Raw genomic sequence first — 15,000 nt, forward strand, 5'->3', positions numbered from 1 at the left:
TCCTCGGAAGAGGACAGTTCGAGTGACAGGTCAAATCCAAGAGTTCCGAAGACTACCTCCAGGAACAATCGGGAACAAGACCGATTACAAGTCGTCGAGTCTGTTACTGGGCGAACACGAGATGCGCACAGGAAATCGATCAGCCCTCACAATGGCCCAAGGCCAGAGATCGGACTGCTACGATTTACCCCAACAATCATCGTGCCACTCTTCGCAGAGAGGTGATAGACGCCAACGAGCCCGCGCATAGCAATCGAGGTGTAAAAAGGGCGTTGAAGGCAGGAAGCCTGGACGAAAGAGGCTACGAGGTCACCTCGAAGCGGTCTAAGAATCGGGCGCACTTGGGGCGACTACCAGTGCCAACCCCTTATCCCGCGGTGCGTCCGACACACAGAAATTTCCAAGGCGGCCAAGGAGCCTCCCCGCATAGCAATCGGGGTGTGAGGTTACGGATGCAGCATTGATAGCAATCGAGGTGTGAGGCGAAGGATGCAGAAGTGAGAGCCGAGGGATGTAGCAGAGATAGCAATCGGGGTGTGTGATGCAGAAGAGATAGCAATCGAGGTGTGCGGTGGGAAGGGCCCAGCAGCCAGAATGCATGAAGCGACGGATGAAGCAGTGATGACAACCGGGCTGTGAGGAGAGGAGGGATGCAGCCAAGAAAGCAATCAGGGCTCGAGGCAAGGGATGCATCAAGGATAGCAATCATGTTGTGAGGCGAGATTCCAAAGGCTAAACGTGAGAGGCTGCAGGGTCGACTCAGAGAGGTCTATGCATGTGAGAGGCTGAAAGCAAGGTCGACTCGGAGCGGTCTATGCATCGGGCGCGCTTGGGGCGACTACCAGTGCCAACCCCTTATCCCGCGACGCGTCCGACAAAGAGAACGTTCCAAGGCGGCAGAGGAGGTTACCAGCCGAAGGATGCAGTAGCAATAACAGGTATAGTTCCGCGGCGGCCGAGAAGACTCACCGCATAGGAATCGGGATGCGAGGCGAGGGATGCGGCGGGAAGGCCCCGACGGCTAAACGGAAGAGGCTGCAGGGCCGCCTCGGAATGGTCCAAGCATCGGATGCGATTGGGACGACTACCAGTGCCAACCCCTTATCCCGCGATGCGTCCGATACACAGATAGTTCCAAGGCGGCCGAGGAGCCTCACCGCATATCAATCGGGGTGCGAGGCGAGGGATGGGGCGGGAAGGCCCCAACGGCTAGACGGAAGAGGCTTCAGGGCCACCTCGGAATGGTCCAAGCATCGGACGCGCTTGGGGCGACTGCCAGTGCCAACCCCTTATCCCGCGATGCGTCCGATACACAGATGGTTCCAAGGCGGCCGAGGAGCCTCACCGCATAGCAATCGGGGGTGCGAGGCGAGGGATGGGGCGGGAAGGCCCCAACGGCTAGACGGAAGAGGCTTCAGGGCCGCCTAGGAATGGTCCAAGCATCGGACACGCTTGGGGCGACTACCAGTGACAGCCCCCTATCCCGCGATGCGTCCGATACGAAGATGGTTCCAAGGCGGCCGAGGAGCCTCACCGCATAGCAATCGGGGTGCGAGGTGGGGGATGCGGCGAGATGGCCCCAACGGCTAGACGGAAGAGGCCACAGGGCCGCGTCGGAATAGTCCAAGCATCGGACGCGCTTGGGGCGACTACCAGTGACAACCCCTTATCCCGCGATGCGTCCGATACGAAGATAGTTCCAAGGCGGCCGAGGAGCCTCACCGCATAGCAATCGGGGTGCGAGGTGGGGGATGCGGCGAGATGGCCCCAACGGCTAGACGGAAGAGGCTGCAGGGCCGCCTCGGAATAGTCCAAGCATCGGACGCGCTTGGGGCCACTACCAGTGACAACCCCTTATCCCGCAATGCGTCCGATACGAAGATAGTTCCAAGGCGGCCGAAGAGCCTCACCGCATAGCAATCGGGGTGCGAGGTGGGGGATGCGGCGAGATGGCCCCAACGGCTAGACGGAAGAGGCCACAGGGCCGCCTCGGAATAGTCCAAGCATCGGACGCGCTTGGGGCGACTACCAGTGACAACCCCTTATCCCGCGATGCGTCCGATACGAAGATAGTTCCCAGGCGGCCGAGGAGCCTCACCGCATAGCAATCGGGGTGCGAGGCGAGGGATGCGGCGAGATGGCCCCAAAGGCTAGACGGAAGAGGCTGCAGGGCTGCCTCGGAATAGTCCAAGCATCGGACGCGCTTGGGGCGACTACCACTGCCAACCCCTTATCCCGCGATGCGTCCGATACACAGATAGTTCCGAGGCGGCCGAGGAGGTGGGGGATGCAGCGAGATGGCCCCAACGGCTAGACGGAAGAGGCTGCAGGGCCGCCTCGGAATAGTCCAAGCATCGGACGCGCTTGGGGCGACTACCAGTGACAACCCCTTATCCCGCGATGCGTCCGATACACAGATAGTTCCGAGGCGGCCAAGGAGCCTCACCGCATAGCAATCGTGGTGCGAGGTGGGGGATGCGGCGAGATGGCCCCAACGGCTAGACGGAAGAGGCTGCAGGGCCGCCTCGGAATGGTCCAAGCATCGGATGCGCTTGGGGCGACTACCACTGCCAACCCCTTATCCCGCGATGCGTCCGATACACAGATAGTTCCAAGGCGGCCGAGGAGCCTCACAGCATAGCAATCAGGGTGCGAGGCGAGGGATGCGGCGAGAAAGCCCCAACGGCTAGAGGGAAGAGGCTTCAGGTCCGCCTCGGAATGGTCCAAGCATCGGACGCGCTTGGGGCGACTACCAGTGACAACCCCTTATCCCGCGACGCGTCCGATACACAGATAGTTCCAAGGCGGCCGAGGAGCCTCACCGCATAGCAATCGGGGTGCGAGGCGAGGGATGCGGCGAGAAGGACCCAACGGCTACACGGAAGAGGCTTCGGGGCCGCCTCGGAATGGTCCAAGCATCGGACGCGCTTGGGGCGACTACCAGTGACAACCCCTTATCCCGCGACGCGTCCGATACACAGATAGTTCCAAGGCGGCCGAGGAGCCTCACCGCATAGCAATCGGGGTGCGAGGCGAGGGATGCGGCGAGAAGGACCCAACGGCTACACGGAAGAGGCTTCGGGGCCGCCTCGGAATGGTCCAAGCATCGGACGCGCTTGGGGCGACTACCAGTGACAACCCCTTATCCCGCGACGCGTCCGATACACAGATAGTTCCAAGGCGGCCGAGGAGCCTCACCGCATAGCAATCGGGGTGCGAGGCGAGGGATGCGGCGAGAAGGACCCAACGGCTAGACGGAAGAGGCTTCGGGTCCGCCTCGGAATGGTCCAAGCATCGGACGCGCTTGGGGCGACTACCAGTGACAACCCCTTATCCCGCGACGCGTCCGATACACAGATAGTTCCAAGGCGGCCGAGGAGCCTCACCGCATAGCAATCGGGGTGCGAGGCGAGGGATGCGGCGAGAAGGACCCAACGGCTAGACGGAAGAGGCTTCGGGTCCGCCTCGGAATGGTCCAAGCATCGGACGCGCTTGGGGCGACTACCAGTGACAACCCCTTATCCCGCGACGCGTCCGATACACAGATAGTTCCAAGGCGGCCGAGGAGCCTCACCGCATAGCAATCGGGGTGCGAGGCGAGGGATGCGGCGAGAAGGACCCAACGGCTAGACGGAAGAGGCTTCGGGTCCGCCTCGGAATGGTCCAAGCATCGGACGCGCTTGGGGCGACTACCAGTGACAACCCCTTATCCCGCGACGCGTCCGATACACAGATAGTTCCGAGGCGGCCGAGGAGCCTCACCGCATAGCAATCGGGGTGCGAGGCGAAGGATGCGGCGAGAAGGACCCAACGGCTAGACGGAAGAGGCTTCGGGTCCGCCTCGGAATGGTCTAAGCATCGGACGCGCTTGGGGCGACTACCAGTGACAACCCCTTATCCCGCGACGCGTCCGATACACAGATAGTTCCAAGGCGGCCGAGGAGCCTCACCGCATAGCAATCGGGGTGCGAGGCGAGGGATGCGGCGAGAAGGACCCAACGGCTAGACGGAAGAGGCTTCAGGGCCGCCTCGGAATGGTCCAAGCATCGAACGCGCTTGGGGCGACTACCAGTGACAACCCCTTATCCCGCGACGCGTCCGATACACAGATAGTTCCGAGGCGGCCGAGGAGCCTCACCGCATAGCAATCGGGGTGCGAGGCGAGGGATGCGGCGAGAAGGACCCAACGGCTAGACGGAAGAGGCTTCAGGGCCGCCTCGGAATGGTCCAAGCATCGGACGCGCTTGGGGCGACTACCAGTGACAACCCCTTATCCCGCGACGCGTCCGATACACAGATAGTTCCGAGGCGGCCGAGGAGCCTCACCGCATAGCAATCGGGGTGCGAGGCGAGGGATGCGGCGAGAAGGACCCAACGGCTAGACGGAAGAGGCTTCAGGGCCGCCTCGGAATGGTCCAAGCATCGGACGCGCTTGGGGCGACTACCAATGACAACCCCTTATCCCGCGACGCGTCCGATACACAGATAGTTCCGAGGCGGCCGAGGAGCCTCACCGCATAGCAATCGGGGTGCGAGGCGAGGGATGCGGCGAGAAGGACCCAACGGCTAGACGGAAGAGGCTTCAGGGCCGCCTCGGAATGGTCCAAGCATCGGACGCGCTTGGGGCGACTACCAGTGACAACCCCTTATCCCGCGACGCGTCCGATACACAGATAGTTCCGAGGCGGCCGAGGAGCCTCACCGCATAGCAATCGGGGTGCGAGGCGAGGGATGCGGCGAGAAGGACCCAACGGCTAGACGGAAGAGGCTTCAGGGCCGCCTCGGAATGGTCCAAGCATCGGACGCGCTTGGGGCGACTACCGTTGCCAACCCCTTATCCCGCGATGCGTCTGATACACAGATAGTTCCGAGGCGGCCGAGGAGCCTCACCGCATAGCAATCGGGTTGCGAGGCAGATTATTGGGAAGGGAACCCCCTGGGATGCGGCTCAAGCAGTGCCCAAAGGGACTGGAATGCGGAATCACATCGAGAGACCCAAATGCTATACGAGGGCTCAAATCGAATTATCGATTTGGCCACGACATGGACGCATCGGAACGACTACCTTTGCCGAACCACTCGCAATTGCATCCATACCGAAACCAATAGACATTTCCGTTAGAGCCCTCGCATAGCATTCGGGAATCTCGCATGCCCCTCTAAATCGACCAATGCTGGCGCTCAATGAAAATCCGAGCGCTACCACCGTTCGAGCGCCAGCATTGGTCGAGTTAGAGGGGCACGGGGGAGAATGCTCCAGTCAACACCTCCCCTATATAAGTTATTTGTCCGATTCTCGCACAACCGTAGTCTGCCTCGTCGAATCAAACAACGGTCCCAGATTCCGACTTCCGTTCCGTAGAGACCCAAAAGCTAGATGGAGGCTCGCAAGAAAGAGAGTCGGCGCATAGCAATCGGGTTTCTCGAACGTTTAGGGACCGAGCTCACTTGCGGATAGGGCAAAATCCGCCAAGCAACCCAAAAGCTAGACGGGGGCTCGAATCGAATCGCCTAGGCGGCCACAACAACGACGTGTTGGATCGACTACCAGTGCCAAACCATTCAGCAAGACTAGTCTGTGTCGAGGCCGGATAGAGATTCTCAGAGAGCGCCCGCATAGCATTTAGGAGACCTGCCGCGTCCCTCACACTCGACAAATGGTGGTGCACGTTTATAAATCCGAGCGATCCCAACCCTTTCAAGCACCAACATCGGTCGAGATAGAGGGGCACGGAGGGGGCTGCGTGAGACAACACAGTCCCCTATATAAGTTATTTGTCCGATTCTCACACATCCGAAGAATGGTCATCAAATCGGACAACAGCCCAAACTTCTGACTTCCGTCCCAGAAAGCCCAAGAGCTATCTAAAACGTTCATGGCCGGAACTCGATCGCGGCTATACCAGTCCGCCAAGCAACCCAAAAGCTAGACTGGAGCTCTAGTCGAATCACCTCTGTGGCCATTGCAAGGACGTGTTGGAGCGACTACCATTGCCGAACCATTCCGCAGGTCGAGTCCATACCAAGGCCGCATAGAGATTCACGATGAGCTCCTGCATAGCAATCAGGAGACTTGCCGTGTCCATCACAATCGATAAATCCTGGTGCAAGATTTTTGCATCCGAGCGCTCCAACCAGTCGAGCACCAGCATCAATCGACATAAACGGGCACGGGGGGAGGATGCTCGAGAACACTACCTCCCCTATATAAGTTATTTGTCCGATTCTCAAGCAGCCGAAGTCTGGTCATCGAATCGGGTCAAAGACCACAACTTCCGACTTTACCCACAATGCAAGTCATCGAATCGAACATCGGCCCCCGAGTCGGACTCCATGCGTATGTCAGGTCATCGGACCCAAATTCCGCCTTCCTGCGCATGGCGGGCCATCAATATCAACTCGGTCATCGGACCCAAACTCCGCCTTTTTGCGTATGGCACGCCTTCAAATCGGTCATCGGACCCAAATTCCGCCTTCCTGTGCATGGCGGGCCATCAACATCAACTCGGTCATCGGACCCAAATTCCGCCTTTCTGCGCATGGCACGCCATCAACTCGGTCATCGGACCCAAATTCCGCCTTCCTGCGCATGGCAGGTCATCGGACACAAATTCAGACCTCGCCAATATGCCTACGTATCGAATCGGTCATCGGACCCAACTTCCGACTTCATCCATACTGTAGGGTCTTTGAGGTTGGCGCGGTGCGCTCAACCCAGGGAGTCGACCCATCGAAGCATACACCTCCCCTATATAAGCTATTTGTCCGATTCCCACACCTGTGTAGTTTGCACCTCTGACCAGGACATCGACCCCAACTTCCGAACTCGACTGCAACGACGGCACCAGCGCCTTGGTGCGCACCTTGCGACGCACAGTCCCAACATTCGCCTTCCTGCACATGGCAGGTCATCGGACCCAAATTCCGACCTCGCGAGTATGCCTACATATCGAATCGGTCATCGGACCCAACTTCCGACTTCATCCATACCGTAGGGTCTTTGAGGTTGGCGCGGTGCGCTCAACCCGGGGAGTCGACCCAACGAAGCATACACCTCCCCTATATAAGCTATTTGTCCGATTCCCACACCTGTGTAGTTTGCACCTCCGATCAAGACATCGACCCCAACTTCCGAACTCGCCTCCAACGACCGAACCAGCGCCTTGGTGCGCACCTTGCAACGCACAGTGCCAACATTCGCCTTCCTGCACGTGGCAGGTCATCGGACCCAAATTCCGACCGCGAGTATGCCTACATATCGAATCGGTCATCGGACCCAACTTCCGACTTCATCCATACCGTAGGGTCTTTGAGGTTGGCGCGGTGCGCTCAACCCGGGGAGTCGACCCAACGAAGCATACACCTCCCCTATATAAGCTATTTGTCCGATTCCCACACCTGTGTAGCTTGCACCTCCGATCAGGACATCGACCCCAACTTCCGAACTCGACTAAAAAGACCGCACCAGCGCCTTGGTGTGCACCTTGCAACGCACAGTGTCAACATTCGCCTTCCTGCACATGGCAGGTCATCGGACCCAAATTCCGACCTCATGAGCATACCTACTAATCGAATTGGTCATCGGACCCAACTTCCGACTTCATCCATACCGTAGGGTCTTTGAGGTTGGCGCGGTGCGCTCAACCTGGGGAGTCGACCCATCGAAGCATACACCTCCCCTATATAAGCTATTTGTCCGATTCCGACACCTGTGTAGTTTGCACCTCCGCTCAGGACATCGACCCCAACTTCCGAACTCGCCTGCAACGACCGAACCAGCGCCTTGGTGCGCACCAAAAGTGCGCACTTTTGGAGGGCACTTTTGTGCGCTCCAAAGGTGCGCACTTTTGGAGGGCACTTTTCTGCGCTCCAAAGGTGCGCACTTTTGGAGGGCACTTTTTGGAGGGCACTTTTCTGCGCTCCAAAGGTGCGCACTTTTGGAGGGCACTTTTTGGAGGGCACTTTTCTGCGCTCCAAAGGTGCGCACTTTTGGAGGGCACTTTTTGGAGGGCACTTTTCTGCGCTCCAAAGGTGCGCACTTTTGGAGGGCACTTTTTGGAGGGCACTTTTCTGCGCTCCAAAGGTGCGCACTTTTGGAGGGCACTTTTTGGAGGGCACTTTTCTGCGCTCCAAAGGTGCGCACTTTTGGAGGGCACTTTTCTGCGCTCCAAAGGTGCGCACTTTTGGAGGGCACTTTTTGGAGGGCACTTTTCTGCGCTCCAAAGGTGCGCACTTTTGGAGGGCACTTTTTGGAGGGCACTTTTCTGCGCTCCAAAGGTGCGCACTTTTGGAGGGCACTTTTTGGAGGGCACTTTTCTGCGCTCCAAAGGTGCGCACTTTTGGAGGGCACTTTTGTGCACTCCAAAGGTGCGCACTTTTGGAGGGCACTTTTCCTGTGCTCCAAAGGTGCACACCTAGGTGAGCACCTTCGACCACACCTTGTAGCACACCAAACTCTGACTTTCGACTTCATCCGCAATGCAGGGTCTTTGAGGTTGGCGCAATGCGCACAACCAGGGGAGTCGACCCATCAAACCCAACACCTCCCCTATATAAGCTATTTGTCTGATTCTCATACATGCGTAGCCTGCAGGAGCAATTAGGACATCGACCCCAACTTTCGGCTTCTAAACGAAAACAAGGTCTTTGAGGTTGGTGTAATGCGAACAACTAGGGGAGTCAACCCATCAAACCCAACACCTCCCCTATATAAGCTATTTGTCTGATTCTCATACATGTGTAGTCTACAGGAGCAATTAGGACATCGACCCCAACTTTTGACTTCTTAACGAAAACAAGGTCTTTGAGGTTGACGTAATGCGCACAACCAGGGGAGTCGACCCATCAAACCCAACACCTCCCCTATATAAGCTATTTGTCCGATTCTCATACATGTGTAGCCTGCAGGAGCCATTAGGACATTGACCCCAACTTTTGACTTCTTAACGAAAACAAGGTCTTTGAGGTTGGCGTAATGCGCACAACCAAGGGAGTTGACCCATCAAACCCAACACCTCCCCTATATAAGCTATTTGTCTGATTCTCATACATGTGTAGCCTGCAACAACGATTAGGACATCCACCCCAACTTCTGAATTCGTCTGCGTTGACCGCACCAAAGGTGCACGCCTTGGTGCTCACCAAAATCCGACTTCCGACTTCTTCTGCTATGCGGGGTCTTTGAGGTTGGCGCAGTGCGCACAACCAGGGGAGTCAACCCACCGAATGCAACACCTCCCCTATATAAGCTATTTGTCTGATTCTCATACATGCGTAGACTGCAGCAATGATTAGGACATCCACCCCAACTTTTGACTTCTTAAACAAGACAGGGTCTTTGAAGTTGGTGCAGTGCACACAACCAGGGGAGTCGACCCATCAAACGCAACACCTCCCCTATATAAAGCTATTTGTCCGATTCTCATACGTGTAGTCTGCAGCAGCGATTAGGACATCGACCCCAACTTCCGAATTCGTTTGCATTGACCGCACCAAAGGTGCACGCCTTGGTGTGCACCCTGGAGTGCACTTTGGTGCTCACCTCGGTGCACACTTTGGTGTGCACCTCGGTGTGCACCAAAGGTGCGCACCTTGGAGCGCACCAAAGGTGTACACTTTGGAGCGCACCACATAGGGTCTTTGAGAGGTTGGCGCAGTGCGCACACCAAGGTGGGTGTTGAGGTGCGTGCCGAGGTGGGTGGGTGCTAGGGTGCGCTCCATGGTGGGTGCCAGGGTGGGTGCGTGCTAGGGTGGATTCCAAAGAGGGTCATAGGGTGGGTGCCAAGGTGGGTTGGTGATATAGTGGGTTCAAAGGTGGGTACTAGGGTGGGTTCCAAGGTGGGTCACAAGTTGGGTGCCAGGATGCGTGGGTGTTAGGTTGGGTGCCAAGGTGGGCTCCTGCGTGGGTGGGTGCTAGGGTGGGTTTCAAGGTGGACGCGAGGGCGGGTGCCAAGGTGGGTAACAAGTTGGGTGTTAGGATGGGTGAGTGCTAGAGTGGGTGCCAAGGTGGGTGGGTGCTAAGGTGGATGCCAAGGTGGTTCACAGGGTGGGTGGGTTCTAGGGTGAGTTCCAAGGTGGGTCACAGGTTCAGTGCTAGGGTGGGTGTCAAGGCGGGTGTCGAGGTGCCTGGGTGCTAGGGTGTGGATGCCAATGTGGGTCATAGGGTGGGTACTAGGGTGGGCTGCAATGTGGGTGCCAAGGTGGGTAACATGCTCGGTGGGTTCTAAATTGGGTGCCAGGGTGGGTGTGCACCCACCTTGCCCGAGGTGGGTGCCAAGGTGCCAGTGTGGGTGGGTGCTAAGGTGGATGCCAAGGTGGGTGAGAAGGTGGGTGATAGGTTGAGTGGTAGGATGGGTGGGTGCCAAGATGGGTCACAGGGTGGGTGCAAGGGTGGGTAGGTGCTAGGGTTGGTGTCAGGGTGGGTGGGTGCTAGGTTGGGTTCCAAGGTGGGTGCGAGGGTGAGTGTCAAGGTGGGTCACAGGTTAGGTGCTAGGATGGGTGAGTGCTAGGGTGCAAAGGTGCCAGGGTGGGTGCTAGGATGGGTCGATGCTAGGGTGAGTGGCAAGGTGGGTCCACAAGTGTCAAGGTGGGTGCCGAGGTGGGTGCCAAGTCGGCGACTGCTATGGTGGATGCCAAGGTGGGTCACGGGGTGGGTGCCAAGTTGCTAGGTTGGGTTCCAAGGTGGGTGCCAACGTGGGTGCTAGGGTGCGTGGGTTAAAGGGTGTGTCACAACGTGGGTGCCAGGATGGGTGCGCACCCACACTGGCCAAGACGGGTGCGGGTGCAAGGTTGGGTTCCAAGCCCGGTCACAGGCTGGGTGCTAGGATGGGTGGGTGCCAAGGTGGGCACCAGGGTGGGTGCACCCACCCTGGCCAAGGTGGGTCACGGGGTGGGTCCTAGGGTGGGTAACGGGGTGGGTACTAAGGTGCGTGCCAAGGTGGGTCATAGGGTGGGTGCCAAGGTGGGCACCAGGGTGGGTGTGCACCAACCCTAGCCAGGGTAGGTCACGGGGTGGTTGTCGGGGTGGGCGTCAAGGAGCCAAGGTGGGTGGCAAGTAGCCAAGTTGCGTGCCAAGGTGGGTGTCGGGGTGGGTGCCAAGGATCCAAGGTGGGTGCCAAGGAACCAAGGTGGGTGTCTGGGTGGGTGCCGAGGTGGGAGCCAGGGTGGGTCCCAAGGTGAGTGCAAAGGTGGGTGCCAGGGTCAAGGTGAGTGCCAATGTGGGTTCCAAGGTGCCAGGGTCAGGGTGAGTGCCAATGTGGGTTCAAAGGTGCTAAGTTGGGTGCGAGGTTGGGTGCGAGGGTGGGTGGGTGCCAAGGTGTGCTAGGTGGAAGCCCGGGTGGGTCGGCATCCCATGGGTGTCGAGTTGGGTGCCTGATGGGTGCTTCTTGTCAAGTTTTAGTCGTCGGGACTCATTTCGAGCCTTAGAGGTCGTTTCTTGTCCGGTTGCCCTGTCTTCGACCTGGGAACCCAATTTTGGTCCTCGGGTCCCATTTTTTTTTGTCTCGCATCCCACTTTTGGCCTGTGGCCTTTTCGGGGTCGATTCTCGTTTTGGGCATCAGAGCATGTTTCTTCTCCTAAAACCCAATATTTGTTTATTAAGTCTCGGAACACATTTTTGTTCTCGTGGACCCATCATGGGTCTTGGAACGCATTTGTGGTCCTTGGGTCCCATTTTGCATCCCGAAACTTGTGTTTTGGTGCTTGATCCCTATTTTGGGTGCCCACCTTGCACCAAGTGCGCACCCGGGGCAAACCGAGCGCCTTGGTGCACCGGGGCAAGATCGAGCGTGCACCCGAGGCGCCCCGAACATGCACCAAGGTGCACTCGGCCCACATGTGAGCGCAGGTCGTTGCGCCCGAGGTGGTGTGTGGGCACCGCGTTGCAGACGGGACACTGCACGCACACGACGCCCCCTCCAGGTGCACGCACGTAGGCCGGGCCGGGTGCACACCCGACGCCCTAGCAAGGTGCGCGCACCCGGGCAGGGCTCACACTTGGCGAACGGGGCGCACTTCGCGAGGGAGGGTGTGCACCTCGACGGGGGTGGGTGGCCGGGGTGGATTCGCACGTGGGTCGCGGTTTGCTAAGTACACACTGCGACAAGCTCATAACGGGTGCGATCATACCAGCGTTAGTGCACCGGATCCCATCAGAACTCCGCAGTTAAGCGCGCTTGGGCCGGAGTAGTACTGGGATGGGTGACCTCCCGGGAAGTCCCGGTGTTGCACCCTTTTTTAGTTTTTCGCCGGGCGTCGCAATGCTATTTGAATAAACCTTTTGCCCGTTTGCGTTCTCGTCGGGGCCGGGCCGGGCCGGGGTGCGCTGCCCGCACTACCGCGCGCGAGCGGGGGCGACACCGAGCGCGCACCCGAGGCGCCCCGAGCACACAGGCCACGGTGCAACCCGGGCGTTGTGCGCGCACCCCGGTGCGCCCGAGGTGCTGCGCGCGCACCCAGGTGAAATCGGTGTGCACCTCGGCCAGTGCGCGCTCGGTCGAGTCGCGCACGTTGGCCAAGGTGCACGGTGATGTTTCTTACTCTAAGGTTCCGCACCAGACGCCCGGGACAGGTGAGCGAAGCTGGGCGGGGCCGGGTGCGCGGCCGGGGCAGGTGCACGCAGCTGGAGAGAGCTTTGGAGCACACTTCGGAGCGCACCAATGATGCGCTCCATTCAAAAGTTTCCTGAAAAGGCAAAAAAAGTTGAGATTATAGAATTTCCCACTTGAGAGATTGTAAAAAAAAAAAATTTAAAATGAAGGAAACGCGGGTGCCAAGGTGTGCGCAGCCCAGCCAAGGTGTGCGCACCAAGGCGCCCACCCTGGCGAAGGTGCACGCAAGGTGCGCACCCGAGGCAAACCGGACAATTAACCCAACTTTCGACTTCGCGCGCACCTTGGAGCGCACTTCGGAGCGCTCCTTGGTGCGCACCAATCTTGGGCACCTCGGAGTGCACCATGGCGCCCACCAAGGTGCGCACCCGGGGCAAACCGAGCTCCGACTTCGTGCGCACCTTGGAGCGCACGAAAGGTGCGCACCATGGCGCCCACCAAGGTGCGCAGCCCAGCCAAGGCGTGCGCATCAAGGTGCGCACCCTGGCGAAGGTGCGCACCCGGGGCAAACCGAGCTCCGACTTCGTGCGCACCTTGGAGCGCACAAAAGGTGCGCAACCCAGCCAAGGTGTGCGCACCCCGGTCAAACCGAGCTCCGAATCGTGCGCACCAGAGGTGCACGCCATCGTGCGCACCTTGGAGCACACTTCGGAGCCCTCCTTGGTGCGCGCCGATGTTGCGCACCTCGGAGCGCACCCGGGGAAAACAATGCAATTAACCCGACTTTCGACTTCGTGGGCACCTCGGAGCGCTCTCGGGTTCGCACCTCGGAGCACACCGAGGTGCGCACCTTTGATGCGCTGCCTTCACCAATTTCCAGAAAAGGCAAGAAAACATTGAGAAGGTGTGCGCACCGAGGTGCCCACCCTGGCGAAGGTGCACGCGAGGTGCGCACCCGGGGCAAACCGGGCTCCGACTTCGTGCACGCCGCACCTTGGAGCACACTTCGGAGCGCTCCTTGGTGCGCACCAGGGCGCGCAACCCAGCCGAGGTGCCCACCCCGGCGAAGGTGCACGCGAGGTGCGCACCCGGGGCAAACCGGGCTCCGACTTCGTGCACGCCATGGTGCCCACCGCGGCGAAGGTGCACGCGAGGTGCGCACCCGGGGCAAACCGGGCTCCGACTTCGTGCACGCCGCACCTTGGAGCACACTTCGGAGCGCTCCTTGGTGCGCACCATGGTGCCCACCAGGGCGCGCAACCCCGCCGAAGGTGCACGCGAGGTGCGCACCCGGGGCAAACCGGGCTCCGACTTCGTGCACGCCGCACCTTGGAGCACACTTCGGAGCGCTCCTTGGTGCGCACCATGGTGCCCACCAGGGCGCGCAACCCCGCCGAAGGTGCACGCGAGGTGCGCACCCGGGGCAAACCGGGCTCCGACTTCGTGCACGCCATGGTGCGCACCGCGGCGAAGGTGCGCACCCGGGGCAAACCGGGCTCCGACTTCGTGCACGCCGCACCTTGGAGCACACTTCGGAGCGCTCCTTGGTGCGCACCAGGGCGCGCAACCCAGCCGAGGTGCCCACCCCGGCGAAGGTGCACGCGAGGTGCGTACCCGGGGCAAACCGGGCTCCGACTTCGTGCACGCCGCACCTTGGAGCACACTTCGGAGCGCTCCTTGGTGCGCACCATGGTGCCCACCAGGCCGCGCAACCCAGCCAAGGTGTGCGCACCAAGGTGCACGCGAGGTGCGCACCCGGGGCAAACCGGGGTCCGACTTCGTGCACGCCGCACCTTGGAGCACACATCGGGGCGCTCCCGGGTTCGCACCGGCGTTGCGCACCGTGGTGGGCACCTCGGAGCACACCAAGGTGGGCAGCGAGGTGCGCACCTTTGATGCGATGCCTTCACTAATTTCCATAAAAGGCAAAAAAAAAACGAGATTTTAAAATTTCCGTTTTGAAAGATAGTGAGAAAAAGGGAATGCTGGTGCCATCTTGAGCCCGCCCTGGTGCGCAGCCCAGCCAAGGTGTGCGCACCAAGGTGCCCACCCTGGCGAAGGTGCGCGCCCGGGCAATTAACCCAACTTCCAACTTCGCGCGCGCCAGGGTGGGAGCGCACCCAACAACCGGGCCTGGGAAGAGCCAATGCGAGAAACCCCACCAAACGCTCTGACAAAAAAAGAGGGGGCGCTCCAGTAACCCCGCTTCGGAGCGCACCCTGGGCAAACCCAGCCAAGGTGCCCACCCCGGCCAAGGTGCAGGCGAGGTGCGCACCCGGGGCAAACCGGGCTCCGACAACGTGCACGCCGCACCTTGGAGCACACTTCGTAGCGCTCCCGGGTGCGCACCTCAGAGCACACCAAGGTGGGCAGCGAGGTGCGCACCTTTGATGCGCTGCCTTCACTAATTTCCAGAAAAGGCAAAAAAAAAAGGAGATTTTAAAATTTCCG

The 15,000-nt window shown here is 59.6% G+C and overlaps 1 non-coding gene across 1 annotated transcript; it reads left to right on the plus strand.

Annotated features, from left to right (window-relative positions):
* The first annotated feature begins 12,113 nt into the window (after positions 1 to 12,113).
* On the plus strand, positions 12,114 to 12,232 carry LOC131872904 (5S ribosomal RNA). The gene has a single exon (XR_009370965.1). It is a non-coding gene; the product is annotated as a 5S ribosomal RNA (ribosomal RNA).
* The last annotated feature ends 2,768 nt before the right edge of the window (positions 12,233 to 15,000 follow it).

The sequence above is a fragment of the Cryptomeria japonica genome, unplaced genomic scaffold, assembly GCF_030272615.1.
Source record: "Cryptomeria japonica unplaced genomic scaffold, Sugi_1.0 HiC_scaffold_879, whole genome shotgun sequence".
NCBI lineage: Eukaryota > Viridiplantae > Streptophyta > Pinopsida > Cupressales > Cupressaceae > Cryptomeria > Cryptomeria japonica.